The sequence below is a fragment of the Lepidothrix coronata genome, unplaced genomic scaffold (assembly GCF_001604755.1).
Source record: "Lepidothrix coronata isolate B3197 unplaced genomic scaffold, Lepidothrix_coronata-1.0 Scaffold2, whole genome shotgun sequence".
Lineage (NCBI taxonomy): Eukaryota > Metazoa > Chordata > Aves > Passeriformes > Pipridae > Lepidothrix > Lepidothrix coronata.
Window position 1 is genome coordinate 14,801,879 of NW_016690182.1, and position 14,199 is coordinate 14,816,077.

The 14,199-nt window shown below is 47.5% G+C and overlaps 1 long non-coding RNA gene across 3 annotated transcripts in view; it reads right to left on the reverse strand.

The window, feature by feature from the left end:
• The window catches only part of LOC108498666, a 35,464-nt gene that overhangs the window by 2,874 nt on the left and 18,391 nt on the right, over nt 1–14,199 (reverse strand). For 2 of the 3 annotated variants that reach the window (XR_001875256.1, XR_001875266.1), the window contains exon 7: nt 12,655–12,837. This is a non-coding gene — a long non-coding RNA (uncharacterized LOC108498666). Of the gene's footprint in view, nt 1–7,353; nt 7,496–12,654; nt 12,838–14,199 lie in introns of those variants that run through there. The other variant, XR_001875262.1, reaches the window with a different exon arrangement.

Genomic DNA, 14,199 nt, shown 5'->3' on the forward strand with positions numbered 1-14,199 from the left:
ACTGGAGTCACTGTGTCCGTAGGTGAGGGGAAGGGTATGGACACGTCTGTCACACCCTCAGCACCCACAGGAGAGGGTCAGCCATGAGAAAGAAAGGAATTGCCCACACTGCAGCTGGGAGAGACGAAATGTTGACAGCAGAAGTCACATCTCACTTCTGCATTCCTTAAACACTGAGCTGTCTGGATCCCACTTTTACACTGAAGCAGAGGTTCAGAACAGAAAATTCAGACCCTGATTTCAAGGACCAGCTCAGACAGGAATGTTTGTATCCAGGGCACCTGGCTGCTCCTAGCATTGGTGTCAGGTGTACAAATGAAGAGGAAAGAGTGACTTCCTGAGGCATCAGAAGGAATCTGGGCTGTACTAGGAATCCACTTGTTTTCCGAGGCGAACTGGAAGGCTGCCAGCTGATTGTTTCTGCTGGATTTCTCTCTGCCCCCTGGTAAGGTAGAAGATTTTGAGTGAGGGTCCCCCCGACCGTGGCAGAGCTGTTTGCAGGGCCAGCACAGGCCCTGGAGCAGCAGAACACAACGGCACACTTGCTAACTTTGAGCTGTTGGTGCATTCTCAGAGTGCTTTGAGCTGGGCCTGTCTCCTCTGGGGCCAGCGCAGGAAAACCGTGTCATTAAAGTTACAAAAGATCTCCAGTTTCACTTCAGAAGCCTCAATATCAGGGACAATGGGGCTAGAGATGATCCAATCTATCAGTAGTGGAGACAAAGCAAGACGCTTCCTTTGGTAATTCCCCCCACCTTGTTCTCACTGGCTCTGCCCTCTTTGTCCCTCTCCATTCATGCCTCTGTTCTCATTTAACTTAGCAAGCAAAAACTTCCTCAATTCTTCTTCCTTTGGTTTAGAAACAGATTTTTTGCTGGTTAGTTTCAAATTTATTTCCCAATATTTGAACTCCAGACATGGTTTATAGAGAAAGAAAAGTGTCTACTTAGTCTTTTGACCTTATTTACGCAAAGCATTTTACAGCACAGCTAAATGAAGTCAGTACAACTCTGTATTTAGACAAACTCTTGAATTCCTGCCATTTCTCCCCAGTGCTCCCACTGGCTTAGCCCAATGTTTCCTTCCTTTGTTTTGTGCTTGATATTGAGGTCATTAATATGGTCATTGCTCACTTAAACCTGCTCAGTTCTTAAGTTTTGCTGCTCCCTCTGAAATCCCTTTGGTTCAGCCAAGCAGGTTCTCTTCTCTAAGCAGCTGTGCAAGTGGTAGATGAGCTCAGGACAGCTGGGGATTTTCTGCTTTGTCAGATTTTTGCCCATTATTGAAGATTTTAGAATAAACAGCAGCATGGAAAGCACAGCAGCAAACCCAGTTCTAGTCTCCCTTCATCTGTCAGCCTCCTTTGATGCAATAACTTCATCCATCATGAAGTGGACAAAGTTCATCCTAAATGATGGTGCTTCAGTTTTTCCTGCAGATGGAAAACCACCAAATATGAAGCAGAGAGATGAGCTGATGGGCTCTGTAAACCTTGGGACCCAATTCGTTCAGGAGCTGTCATACCAATCTCCTTTTCTTTAGAAGATACATTTTTTACATTTTCCTTCTTATCCAAATGGGTTTCAAGTCTCAGGCTCTGGATCTCGTCACAGAGACACTTCTAGTCTCCTCAGGCAGGTCAGGGGGAAGCTGCACATTTTCTGAAGATGATGCCTTGTGCTGTTATTATGGATGATTGTGGAGACTGTTCCTAAGGACGTTTTTCTTCTCTCTGGGCAGTCATGCAGAACACTCACAATCAGTAACCAGTCATTTTGAAAAGATATTAGGGGTTTTTTTGCTGAATCTGGAGACACACTGTACCTTCTCTGCTGGTTACAAAGCTCACCAGATAAGCAGAGGTTGGGCTTTTTCTGGGCTTTGAACTCTCACAAAGAGGGTTGAATTATGTCACTTTTGACTGGGATCCAGGTTTCCAGATGCTTGCAGGAGCCACCACTCCTCACAGTGTTCTGCACTGCATTTCACTTCAAAGCTCAGTATTTTCCTGTGCCATGAGGAAAAAGCGGAACTATTTTGGAATATCCCACTGAAGTGCAACAGCCTCTTCTCTTGCCTGCCTCTCTTTGGTGAAGATCGTGGTTTTACATTTGCTGGGGACTGAAACTCATACTCGTGCTCTCTGAGCAAAGGGCTTTGACCAGATTGCCCAGAGAAGCTGTGGCTGCCCCAGCCCTGGAAGTGTCCAAGGCCAGGCTGGACAGGGCTTGGAGCAACCTGGGCTAGTGGGAGGTGCCCCTGCCCATGGCAGGGGATGGGATGAGATGCTCTTTAATGTCCCTTCCAACCCAAACCAGTCTGGGGTTCTATGAGTTTGAATGAGCAAGAGTCTTTGTTTCATTTTGATTTCACTCCTTACCCAGCAGAACAAGGTACACTGTGCACACCTCAGCAGCTCTGGGGCTGTCAGCAAAGAGCAGGGGGAGAAATAAAATCTTTATGTTGCTGTGTGCATTTGATTTTTGATAAGAGAGATTGAGCCTCCCTCAAGCCCTGGGAAAGGTAACAGGCTGGTGGCAGTGCTGGATATAGAGACAGTGGTGATGGCAGTTCTGCCTCAACAGTCTGTGCTCCCATCCCTCTGTCTGGGAATGCTGGGGGAGGTCAACACTTGTGAGAACCTCCCCAATGCACAGAAAATGGTTACTGGGAAACCATGGGCTCTCTGGGCCTGAATCAAAATGTTGTTTCTGTGAACTCCTCATCTGGAGCTGCTCTGCTGACATGGAAAAGCAGAGCCCAGGCCTTGGAGAGCCATGGGGTGTTTCCCATCTCCATCCTGCAGAGCAGTGGGGAAACCCCACGGCCTGAGCACCTCCTGGCCCACATGGGTCCCCCAGGGCAGAGTCACTCCTGCTCCTGCAGGGCTGCAGTGGAATGGCTGGTCTCAGTGCACATGCTGGGACAGCTCCAGCAGGGAATGGAGGGTTGGAGTCGCCACTCTCAGCCACCCTTTCAGCTGCCAAGACCACCTATGAAGTCCAGAGTCCAAGAGCCAGCCCCAAATAGCAAATACCTCTGAGCAGTGCTCATCAGTCAGTGCTGGAGAGCAGGAACTGGCCCTCAGGAGAGCCACGATCTGCCAAAAGAGCAGCTTTTAGAACCCAGAATACATGTTTGTGCCAGGGCTGTGAAGTGATACATTTTCTGTGTAAGTGCTATTCTGCTGGTGTTATTTAAAGAAAGCAAGAGGTTTTGTTTGTAAATCCTGCCTGCTAAGCATTGAGTCCTCATTTTATCTATTTCTGTAGTTTTAATTTCAGCCATTTGCACTTATGAACCTCAAACTGGGGAGTGAAGTGAAACACATGGAGGGGGAGGTTCATCTCTTTGTACTTTTGGCAGTGCACATTTTCCCCACACTGCAAATATGTCTCAGCACTGGAAGACCCAAGAATTGGGAGTAGGGCTGAGGGCAAATGTTCAGTTTATAAAGCCCAGACACCCCTGAACCCCTGTAAGAGCCCCTGGTAAGACAAGGACATACATCCAATGCTCGCCACCTATTTCCATGTGGTTTGCCAGGAGTTTGGAGCCAAGGCATCACAGGATGAGGGGAGAAGGCTGTCAAAGGGTTAAATGTTTCCTGCCTTTAATCTGGAATCACGTAATGTGGAATGAATGTTTCAGCTCAAACTGTTTCCTCACTCTGACAGTTCCATGGTGTGAGGTCAAAGTGTGGGAGAGATGGGAGAGGGGGAGTGTGGATGGTGAGCTGGTGAAGCCAGAGGAGCACAGGGACACCCAGGGAAATGGGAAGGATGGTTTCCCAGGCACCTCAGCCCAGCTGGGATGGCCCTGGTGGAGCCATGGGCACAGGGTGTGTGGCTTTAAGGACTTCCTGCCTCTCCTCTCCCAGGAGTTCCTGCTCTGCTCTGGGCACAGTTCCCACGCTACAGGAGTTTCTCACAGTGTCCCTGCCCAGACACAAAGTCCCTCAGTCCTTCCTGCACCCTGCAAGCTCAGGAGCTGGGACTCCTTTGGGGGTACTCATTGTGTTTGTTTTTCCTTCCTGTGTGGATCTTTTCCTGTGCTCCCAGGTCTGTTCTGTTCCTCCAAAGGGCTCCACTCAGCACAGCCAACTTCAGTTTGCAACCTCATCAGATTTCCAATTCTTTGGATTTTTCAGACCAACCTGATCTCACATCATTTCTTACACAAAGAAATGGCTTGCTTTGGTTTCATTTGCAGGACCAAACCCTCATTCATGGCTCTCCCCATGTCCAAACATATTTCTACATGTCAGGGCATCACATTTATCTCTTTCCATGTAGTTTTCACCTCTGCCATGGGCAAAATTTCCATCTGGGGAATTTTTGCTTATTTAATGTTTTGCCAATCAACATAAACTTCTAATCATTGATACAGGGATTCAGAAAAAAAGAGAGCATAAACAGTTACACAAACACTTAATTAAATGCATTATACCACTGCCTCTTAAGCCAGGCACAACAGCCTCGACCTCCCTGGCTTACTCAGTCCACCCTAATTCCTTGTTTCTCTCCCTAAAACACATCAGAGCAAGGGCACCACGTGCTTCTTTGGGGGCTGGTGTTTTGGCATGTGGTGGGGTGTGACAGGCATATGGCAGCACTAACTGAGTGCACATCAAGGCAATAAACCCTACAGTTTATGCCCCACAGCCCCCTCCCAAGGGGCAGAGACCAGGACATCCCCCTCCCCAAAGGATGGCAGGAACACAGAGAGGTTTGAGAGCTCAGCCTACTGCTGAGAATAGTAAATTCTGCATCTTCCCACCAAATTATAACAAATGTCTGAAGGGAATCAGCTGACAAATCCTCTTGCTCAACACCACTTGTCCCTAAGCTGCAGGAAAAAAACAAACTCCTTTCATGGCAGGAAATCCTCAGGCCAGTTTGTCACCAGGATTCAGAAAGATTTAAATAACAGAGCTGCTAACACTGGATTTGGAGTGGTGAATGATACAGCCAGACAGGCTGGGCAGGGAGCATTTCTGGGGGCTCAGAGGTACAAATCCTATTTTTAAGGCAAACGTGGCTCCTAAACCTTTCAGGATAAAGCTCCTTGAGGAGGGTTCTAGAAATCTTTTTAGGAGTTCTACGTTTCTTGTGAGTTAGGAAAAAGTCAAACTCCTGCGCACAGCTCCAAACATTTTATTTCTAAAACGGGCCATATGAAAGTTCCCTGGGTCAGACCCACCAGTTTTCAGCCTTTGAGCAGAACTTAAAGATCATAGCTTGTATCTCTTTATATTTGATATCTCTCTGTGTATTTTGGAACATCCTTTGTGGGATACTACCAGTTCCTCTGGCCCCATATCTTCACATTCCCTTTCTCTGGGGCTTGTTTTCCTGCCAGTGCCAGACCAAGCAATCCAAGGGAACAGGAGCACTCGGTGGTGCTCAGGTTGTCCCACCCTTGTGCTTCAGTTCCCATAGAATTCAAATATTTCCTTCCCCTGTGAAGTGTTGTGAGATCTATTGATCAGAGCCCGTGTGTGCAAGGCAGGTGTCCCTGTTTTCAATATTCAATTGCTGCTCTCCTGTGTGGAGAAGAGCTGATTGTTATTAATAGAGCAGGAAGTGGGGATTAGGCTTTGCTCTCTAATTACAAACAAAAGCTACAAGAGCTCTGTAGCTTCTCATTAAACCTAAGAATGAGCAACTGTTCTGAGGAAAGTGAATCCCAGAAGCAGAAACCCAGATTGATGTGTCTCAGGGAGCTGAATTAACACAGGGCCGGGCTTGGCAGCCTGCCTCCTCCTCACCTTGGGAGTGTTCTCCAAGGGGCAGGGCTGGGACAGAGCTGCTCTAGCACAGGCTTTCCTGTTGCAAATGTGCAGACTGGGATTTTTTATTTTATATGTGCCTTAGCCACATTTTCAAGTGGTGTAAATTGCTGTAGCACCAGGAGAGTCGTGCGGATCAAAAGAAATCCAGCGGCTGGCTTTTATTAAGTGAGGATTTACCCAGCCTGGAGATCTCCCCCAGCAGAAGCCATTCCTGAGGCTGAGAAGGCAGTTTCACACAGGCAGAAGAAACAGGGCACACGTTCTCAAAGCCCAGATGCATCTGCAATGGCAGAGGGAGCCTTGCAGAGGAAGCCTTGGAGTCTGCTGGCCATCTCCATGAAGTCACATGGAAAAAGTTTGGAGTTGTGTAAACAGAAGCTCTGCATGTTTGGTGCCCTCTGATTTGCTTTAAACTCCTCATGCATATTTTGCATTCACTTTCCAGGAATAGCCCAGTGAGATTCATCCTGGCACAGGAATTCCTAGTGACTGGGATTGATGGCTTTATGATATCAAGTACCCTGTAGTGCAGCACCAGACTGATAGGATGGATGTGGGAGAGCTGATCCAGCTGTGGGAGTCCTAATCCAGCTGTGGGCTACTGGACTGTCATAAAACAACTATGATATTACAGCAACAACCCAATAGATTATTTGCAGGTGCAGCAGTACCTTTCTGTGGTACAGAAGGTGGTGAGCTACCCCTGGCCATGCTGGTACATCCATATAGACCTGGAGGCAGCATAGCTCCTTTAGCAGGGAGCTGCATTCCAGTTAATAATCCCTATTTCACTGCAAAAAGGAGCCCTGTGCTAACACAGCCCTGCTGCTGCCAGTCTTGGGGCTGGTTTGGTCGACATTCCCTGAGGACTCGCTGCCCCATGCTCCATGGTGTGAGCTGGACATGGCCTTGGAGCTCCACAGCTGGGAATTCACTCTGGAAATGCTCACACACTCACCCACCCAGCACAGAGACAATGCAGTGGGATTGTTTTCTAAGTGGTCATAATTAACAAAGCATAGCCCATATAATCACACAGCCCATATAATCACACATATAATCACACAGCTCGACATCAGTGGAAAACCACACAGCAAAAGGAGTTACCTCCCCACTGCTTTTGAATGGCACCGTAAAGCAAAAAATCTCCCTACAAGAATTCAAGGAGCAGAACAGAGCCTGAATTCATCAGCAGCCCCATCCCCTGCCCTCAGAGCTGCAGCAGTGGTCAGTGGATGCTCTGGGGTAGGAGCAGCCTCATGAGTGCTGCTCACTTGGTGTGCTGGGAGCTGGAGATGTGGCATGAGCAGTGTCCTGGGAACAGCTCAGCTCTCCAGAGCAGCACATTTGTCACAACACCAGTGGTGGCAGGAGCTGTGCCTGCCCACAAACCCAGGTCTAGCAAAGAGCTGTCACATCACAGGACTCCCTGTGCTGTCATTTAGCAGGGCATAAAAGCTACTAGGGAGTGACTGATGAAACCAGTCATGGAAAATTTAGGCCATACTATTTAAATTCAGGTTTATGGTTATGTTCCTTTTTTGGTGTGTTTCCCTCCCTTTGCTTTACTGTTGCTTCTGATGCCGATGGCAGCTACACAAATATCCAGATCTCTGAGTGCTCTTCTGACTATTTATGCCTAATTTATACCTCTCAGTGTTGCAGCAAGTCCAGATGCCCCAATAAAGATATCATCCCTACCTGTAAAGAAAAGAGCAGGAAATAAAATGAACTTTAAGGAGCCGCTTGGCTTAGTCCATTATGTGAGTTTTATGAAGTCCAAAAATTTTAAAGACATAAATTTAGTACCATCATATTTCAAGCCATTATAGAGCAAAAAATAGAGAGCCTTGCCATTGTAAACCTGTTCTCCTACTACCAGTACTTCTGTATGCATCAGATTTTTCATTTGATTTCAGTGGATCAGCTTGTTGAATAAATTTTTGCCTTGAAATTCTAGCCTCTTTTAAGGAAGATACTTTAATCTCGGTTCTAAGAATGGAACAAAGGAGTTTGAACACTGTCTAGAGCTAGAGCTGTGGTTCCCAGATCACTGGGGGCTTACAAGGCCAGGAGAAAAGACCTGCAGTTGCCCTGCAGAACCACATTGTCCTTTCCAAAATTCCCCCTGAACATGCTGGGCAGGTGCATGGCAGTCATGTGGTTATGGCTGACAGCTCTCTACAGCCCACAAACCTGGGCATTGGGAATCTGGTTAATATATTCTACAATAAATTATTATTCTCGATTCTCCACTTGTGCCTCATTGCTTTAACATCCTCTCCACACACTCATGGAGGCAGTTCTGTGGCACTGAAAACTCAGGGCAGTGTTGTGCCACTTGTGAGTGGCAGCAGGGCTGTGGGAGGGGTGTTCTTTATTCCAGACTTCAGGGCCAACATATTCCACTCCTGAGGTCCCAAACCATGTGCTTTAGCTACCCCTACTCAGGCATCCCAATATGCACCTGGGGATTTAAGGAGAGAGGATTCAGTTCACCAGATGTCCATGGACATGTCATTGCTCTGGGCTATGTGGACAGCAGGGTAGGATTTGGCAGAATATCAGCTGGGGCATCAGTAGTTAAAACACAGAAGACAAGGCTTGGTATAAGAATTTTGCTGTAGATAGAACACTCTTTTTAAAAATAAATGGTAGCATAAAGGACCGAGCAGGATTGGGCTGGAATGGGCCATTTAATCGCATTTCTGAAGAATCAGACCTGCAACCAACCTTGTAAAATATTTCTGGGAACGACCCTGGCACCAGCTGTCAGAACAGGGAGTCAAAGTTGCTGATGCTGTGGAGCTGGGAGGCACCATTAACATCCAGGAGGATCAGAGTGGCCTCAGGTAGAATGGCATTCCTGTGGGGAATTGGACCATGGGAATAGGATGCAGGAACAAGTGCCTTGGGACTGAGAACAAGGATTTCTTCTCTAATCAGTCAGAAGCAGCAGAGGAAGAGAAAGGCCAAGGTGAGTTCCAGAAGCAGTGTGGATCTCAGTGGGCTGCAGCTGTGGAACAGGGAATGTGACCTGAGGATGTGTTGGGCAAAGGAATTCCAGCAAAGGCACTTCCAGGCTGCCTGAGCCCTTCTCTGAGCCCTCCCACAGCCCCAGCCACCCACAGAGGTGCTATAGAGGAGTCACTGAGGGCAGGAAACCTGTCTCACCAGGGGAGGCTGGAGCTCGGACTGTGTGTTTGTACCTCTGACCACCAAAGATCCATACAAGTGTGGGTTTCTATCCGCATGGCAGAGCAGGCTGCACATGGAAATGTGAGCTTGGGGGGTGGATGTTTGGGTAGGGTTACACACACAGTCCCCGTGCCCCCACTGCAACCTCCATGCTCTTGTTCCTGCCCCACGAGCTGCTTGTTTGTCTCTGTGGTGCTGACACAAACATCCTGCACTCTCCTGGGAATGGAGGCAGAGAACCGAACCACCCAAAGAACAATGTGGCAACAGTAAAAAGGTCATTTTTCTAATTCAAGTCTCAGTCAAATACATCTGGACATCTTTGAAATCTGAGATTTGCTTGGTGGACTTGGAAACGTTGGCAAAATGGCATTTCCACTGTAGACCCAGGCCTTCTAAAGGTGCCCTCTTTGGGCTTGTGGAAAGTGTGCCCAGAAGAAACACAGCTACTTCCTACACACCCATTGCAGTGCTGAAGAGAACGTGTGAGCTAAGGAAAAACACTGAGCAGGAATTACTGAAGAAAGGGCTCTGAACTCCCAGGAGTGTGGGAATGAGGAGCTGGTCTCTCTCCACAGGAGCAGGTGGAGTTCCAAGAAGCCTGGCCATGGCTGTGACCATGTCACAAGTGCTGGGCCCAGTGTCCACAAACCTGTAATGACACCTACTGGTAACCAAAGATGTTTCTGCTTACAAACTGTGAGCCTACTTGCTTCCAGATTCTAGAGATTTATTGTGTATCCCAGCTCTCCATCAGCAAGACTCCCCATAGTGGTTTTGTACATCCTGGTGCAGAAAGAGGAGCTCTGTTTAGCCACATTTTTAAACCACTCATTTATCATTTTTCTCTCCTGATCTGACTGAACTATCCGTGTAGGAGCCTGTCAGTGTGTGCCTGGTGTGTGTGGGCACTGGGAGCTCACACTGCCCTTGGTCAGGTCAGGGAAGTGTGCATGGATAGATCTTCCATGGACCACTCCTGTATTTCCACACTAATGGTTCTGTTATCACAGAATCCCAAAATGTGCTGAGCTGGAAGGGACCCACAAAGATCATCAAGTCCGACCCTCAGCCCTGCACAGGCTCATCCCCAAGAGTCACCCCCTGTGCCCCAGAGGATCAGCCAAACCCTCCTGGAGCTCTGGCAGCCTTGGGGCTGTGCCCACTGCCCTGGGGAGCCTGGGCAGTGCCCAACCAGCCTCTGGGGGAAGAACCTTTCCCTGAGATCCAACCTGACCCTGCCCTGGCACAGCTCCAGCCATTCCCTGGGTGCTGTCCCTGGTCCCCCCAGAGCAGAGCTCAGTCCCTGCCCCTCCTCTGCCCCTGCCCAGGCAGTTGGAACTGCACTGAGGTCTCCCCTCAGTTTCCTCTGCTCCAGCTGAACAGGGCAGGACTTACCCTCCATCTGCAGCCCTTGGCACATCACACCTCATGATCTACTCTCTGAAGGCCTTGGAGGTGACCCTCTGTATCTGCAGTTGTCTGTTGTAACATGTAGGAGATCATCCTGAGCTGGGGAAATGAAGCACCACCATTCCCACAGAACAGTGCTAATGCAGACAGCAAGGGGCACCAGCCGTGTTTGATAGAAGTCTTGGCTTAGAACCTGGCACTGGCAAGTTCCAGAGCCAGGGAGAATACATTTCCCTCAAAAAAAAACCTTGTTTCCTCACTTTAAAATGAAGACTTTGACCAAATCTCTGGAGGACTGAGCACTTCATGGAGCAGAGATGTGACCAGGCTGTGAAAAGCCTCAATCCTCAGCTTGGAGTTACCACTGGGCCTTCTCCTTTTGAAGATACAACAGGGAAAAGAAGGGAGGAATGGGGAGGGAGAAACTTCATCTCTTTGGAAGGCTGGCTAGGTTTTAACATGTAGCCTGTCAGCCTGCTGGAACACTGCCAGAATGGTTAATGCTTGGACAGAGTGCCATAAATTACAGGGAAAATACAGCAAAGCAATTAGACTCAGGAATCCCACTGGGGGTTTTCTTACTGAATTCCTTGGATTTGTCCCGAATTTTTAATTGTCTCTTCTGTCTTTTCCTGGGTGACACTACAGCCATGCATAAGTCATGAAAATTCCCTGAGTTATGTCTAAGGCTGTACCACTTGGTTGAAATTATTCATCTGCATTAAAGACAACCACAGGGAGAATGTTCTATACTTGTTAACAGGTAAAGAGTTGGATTGTCTGCTGGCACTCCTGAGGGGTGCACAGCCCAAATTAGTGTCAGGAGCTCTGTCTGCAGAGCACACAGAAATATGGCTGAAGGCTAGTTTTCCAACTTCTCTCTACAACTAGGAGAAATGAGCACTTGAAGGGCACACTTTGTCTTATCCTGGACATCTGGATACATCTCTGCCAGGGTGAGATGAATTGTGCCTCAGAGGAGAGCCTATTTTTCCCTAATATGGAGATACCATATATATTAACCTTATACAATAGATAGAAAAATCTTGTCTAAAAGATCCTATAAGGAGAGTCTGGACAAATCTTTGGTGTGGCAAATGCCTGACAAATATCTTGTGTGGACCGATGAACTCTCCCTTCATGTTACTAGAGGTTTTCTTGCATCAGCCTGAACTTCTACTGTGAAGGCATAATGAAAGGCCTTGTTAGTTCCTTTAATGAAGAGATTACATATTTTTAATTAGATTTTCATCTGAAATAGGTTTGATATGATCAGATTAGCCCACATATTTTAAGGCTTACCTTTATCTCTTTGATTAACACAAGTGGGACAAATAACACCCCTAACAGTGGATGGTCCAAGGCTGGGCACCAAAGCCCCCAGGGGCTCTTTCAGTGGCACGAAACCCCTCAGCCAAGGCTGCACCAATGAGTTGCCACAGTAGCAGTGCCAGGGGTACAACTGCATCATATTTCTGGGTTTTTTTCTATCAAATCACCCCGTATTTCAGAGTCTCTTGGTTGGAGACACCAGGGGCAAAGTCAGCTGGGGGTGTAACTTCCTCGAACCGCTCCCAAAGTTTTCCCTTGCTCTCAGCCCAGTGTTTCTGGGAGCTGTGTAACTGCAGCCCCCGAGGGGCAATCTCTGCCACTGCAGAGAACCACCCCAAACTGCACAAGAGCAACAGGCACCTAAATCAGGGCATAAGTAGCACTTTGCTCATCCCAAACTCTGTGTGGCAAAATACCATGTAAAACACTTTTTATGTGCCTCCAGGAAATCACTCAGCTTCCAAATGGACTGCTCTGTCCGTGGCTGTGACAGACAGAGCTAATACACTATTTACTTAATCTGGCAAATTTTGAGACTGGCCTTTAATTAGAGCTAAATACAGTCTGTTCTTGAATTCCTTCATTTATACTACTCAGTGTCCCCACTGATAGAACCAAGTGAAAACTCTGCTTGCAAATATGGTTTTCCTCCTGCATTTGGAGCCCATGACATTCCACAACACTTGGAGACCAAAGTCCGAGGCTTTAGAGAACCAAGTCTTTGGCAGGAGTCACTTCTTGTGAACAGATTTTTGGCTCAGGATGACAAGTCTTTAGTGACAGTTTCTTATCACTAAATCCCACAGGCTATTATGGAATGAAAAGGAGTCATGAGGCTAAGCCAATGTCCTTTGGATCACTGCAAATCCGGGAGGCTGATCCAATTTGCAAGTCTGTTGTAAGAAAAGATGGATTACCTTTTTCCCCGAGTCACGTTCTCTTTAACAGTTGTCCATCCAGAGGTTTCTCTTTGGATCAGTTCCTGAAGCACTCAAGTAGGGAGGACGCCCAGTTCCCATCCCTGTGCACGTCTGGGATAACCAGGATATGGGAATCCCAGGACTTTACAGGTGGTACCAGCATTGTCACACACACAGAGGCTGCAGGGAAAATGAGTGTCTCTGACTGAACAATTCCCTGGAATGTGACAGACACCTCCAAAGGAACTCTGTGGAAAGTCTGATTAGAGGGAACAGAGCAACCTGAGACACACCAGGATAAACAAGGAAAGGCTGGGAACTGATTCAGGAGAATCCAGGACTTCCCCTAGTGCAGCACATGCCTCCAACCCTTTCCAGCTGTTTTTTCCCCCAAGCCCCAAACCCGAGCATTATCTTGTGCTGTGCTGGAGACACAGGAGTGGTGTCTCTGGATGCTGCCATATCCAAGGATACACAGTTTCTGGACTTCCTCAGGATGCAAGACTTGACACAGAAAAACATAAATGCAAAAGTCCCTTTTCCTCCACCTTTGGAATTATTTCTACCTCTAGAAGGAAAGGTGAGATATATGGAATTCCACCAATAGAGCACTGTGGCACTTTACAGTCTTTTAGAGATGTGAGTAGCTACAGAAAATTTTGGAAAACAGAACCAAAGCTGCTGGATGACAGTATGCAATTAATCTGTTTTCATTTGCTACTTCAGGTTTTATTAATGTAACAGCAGAAAAATCAGGGGATCAGAGCCCAGCCAAACACTTCACACCAAGAAGATTCAGGATTTTTTCTCCAAAATCTTGTTATTTTCCAACATTCAATAGAAACCAAATGTCTCCATCAGGCTTAGCCCATGAGCCACCCACAAAACCCCAAGCATTGCCAAATATAAACTGGCCCAATTCTTTTTTTTTCTGTCAGCAAACAAAACACCATCAGCTTGTTTACACAGAGGAGTAACCAGCTTTGCAATTAGGGAAGGCAAAAATTCAGCCCTGATTTGCATTATTTGCCATGCAAAGGGAGCGTTTATGGAGGCAGTAGAAAGATAGGAGTGGGCAGCTCTCTCCCAGGAACAACCCCCAGGTTAAATTGCATTGTTTGGTGATCTCTGGAGGGGAACCACAACAAAAGAGCAGGGCAGTGTGAAGGACCAACCATCCCCATCTGACTGGGGAAGCTATTAGCATAAATTAGGAACTGTTAGTCACTGCCAGGTGTGGGTGCAGGACCCTGTGATAATGAACATCACTTCCAGTGAGGGCTTTTCTAAATCCATAAACTATTCCAAAGTAACTCCTTCCCCAGCGTGGAGCTGCATGTCATTGGCCCTGGTGCTACCCCTGGGAAAGGCACAGGGACTTATTGTCTTTGTAAACTGGTACCTGCTGAAGGATCCTGTCCCAGAACACCTGGAGCACAGTGGAGGTGTTCCTGTCACAGGGAGTGGTGGCTGGAATTCCAGAAAGCCCCTATAAATGCAGGGGAAAACCCATGTGACACTAAGAGAGCTGGGTGCTCCAGC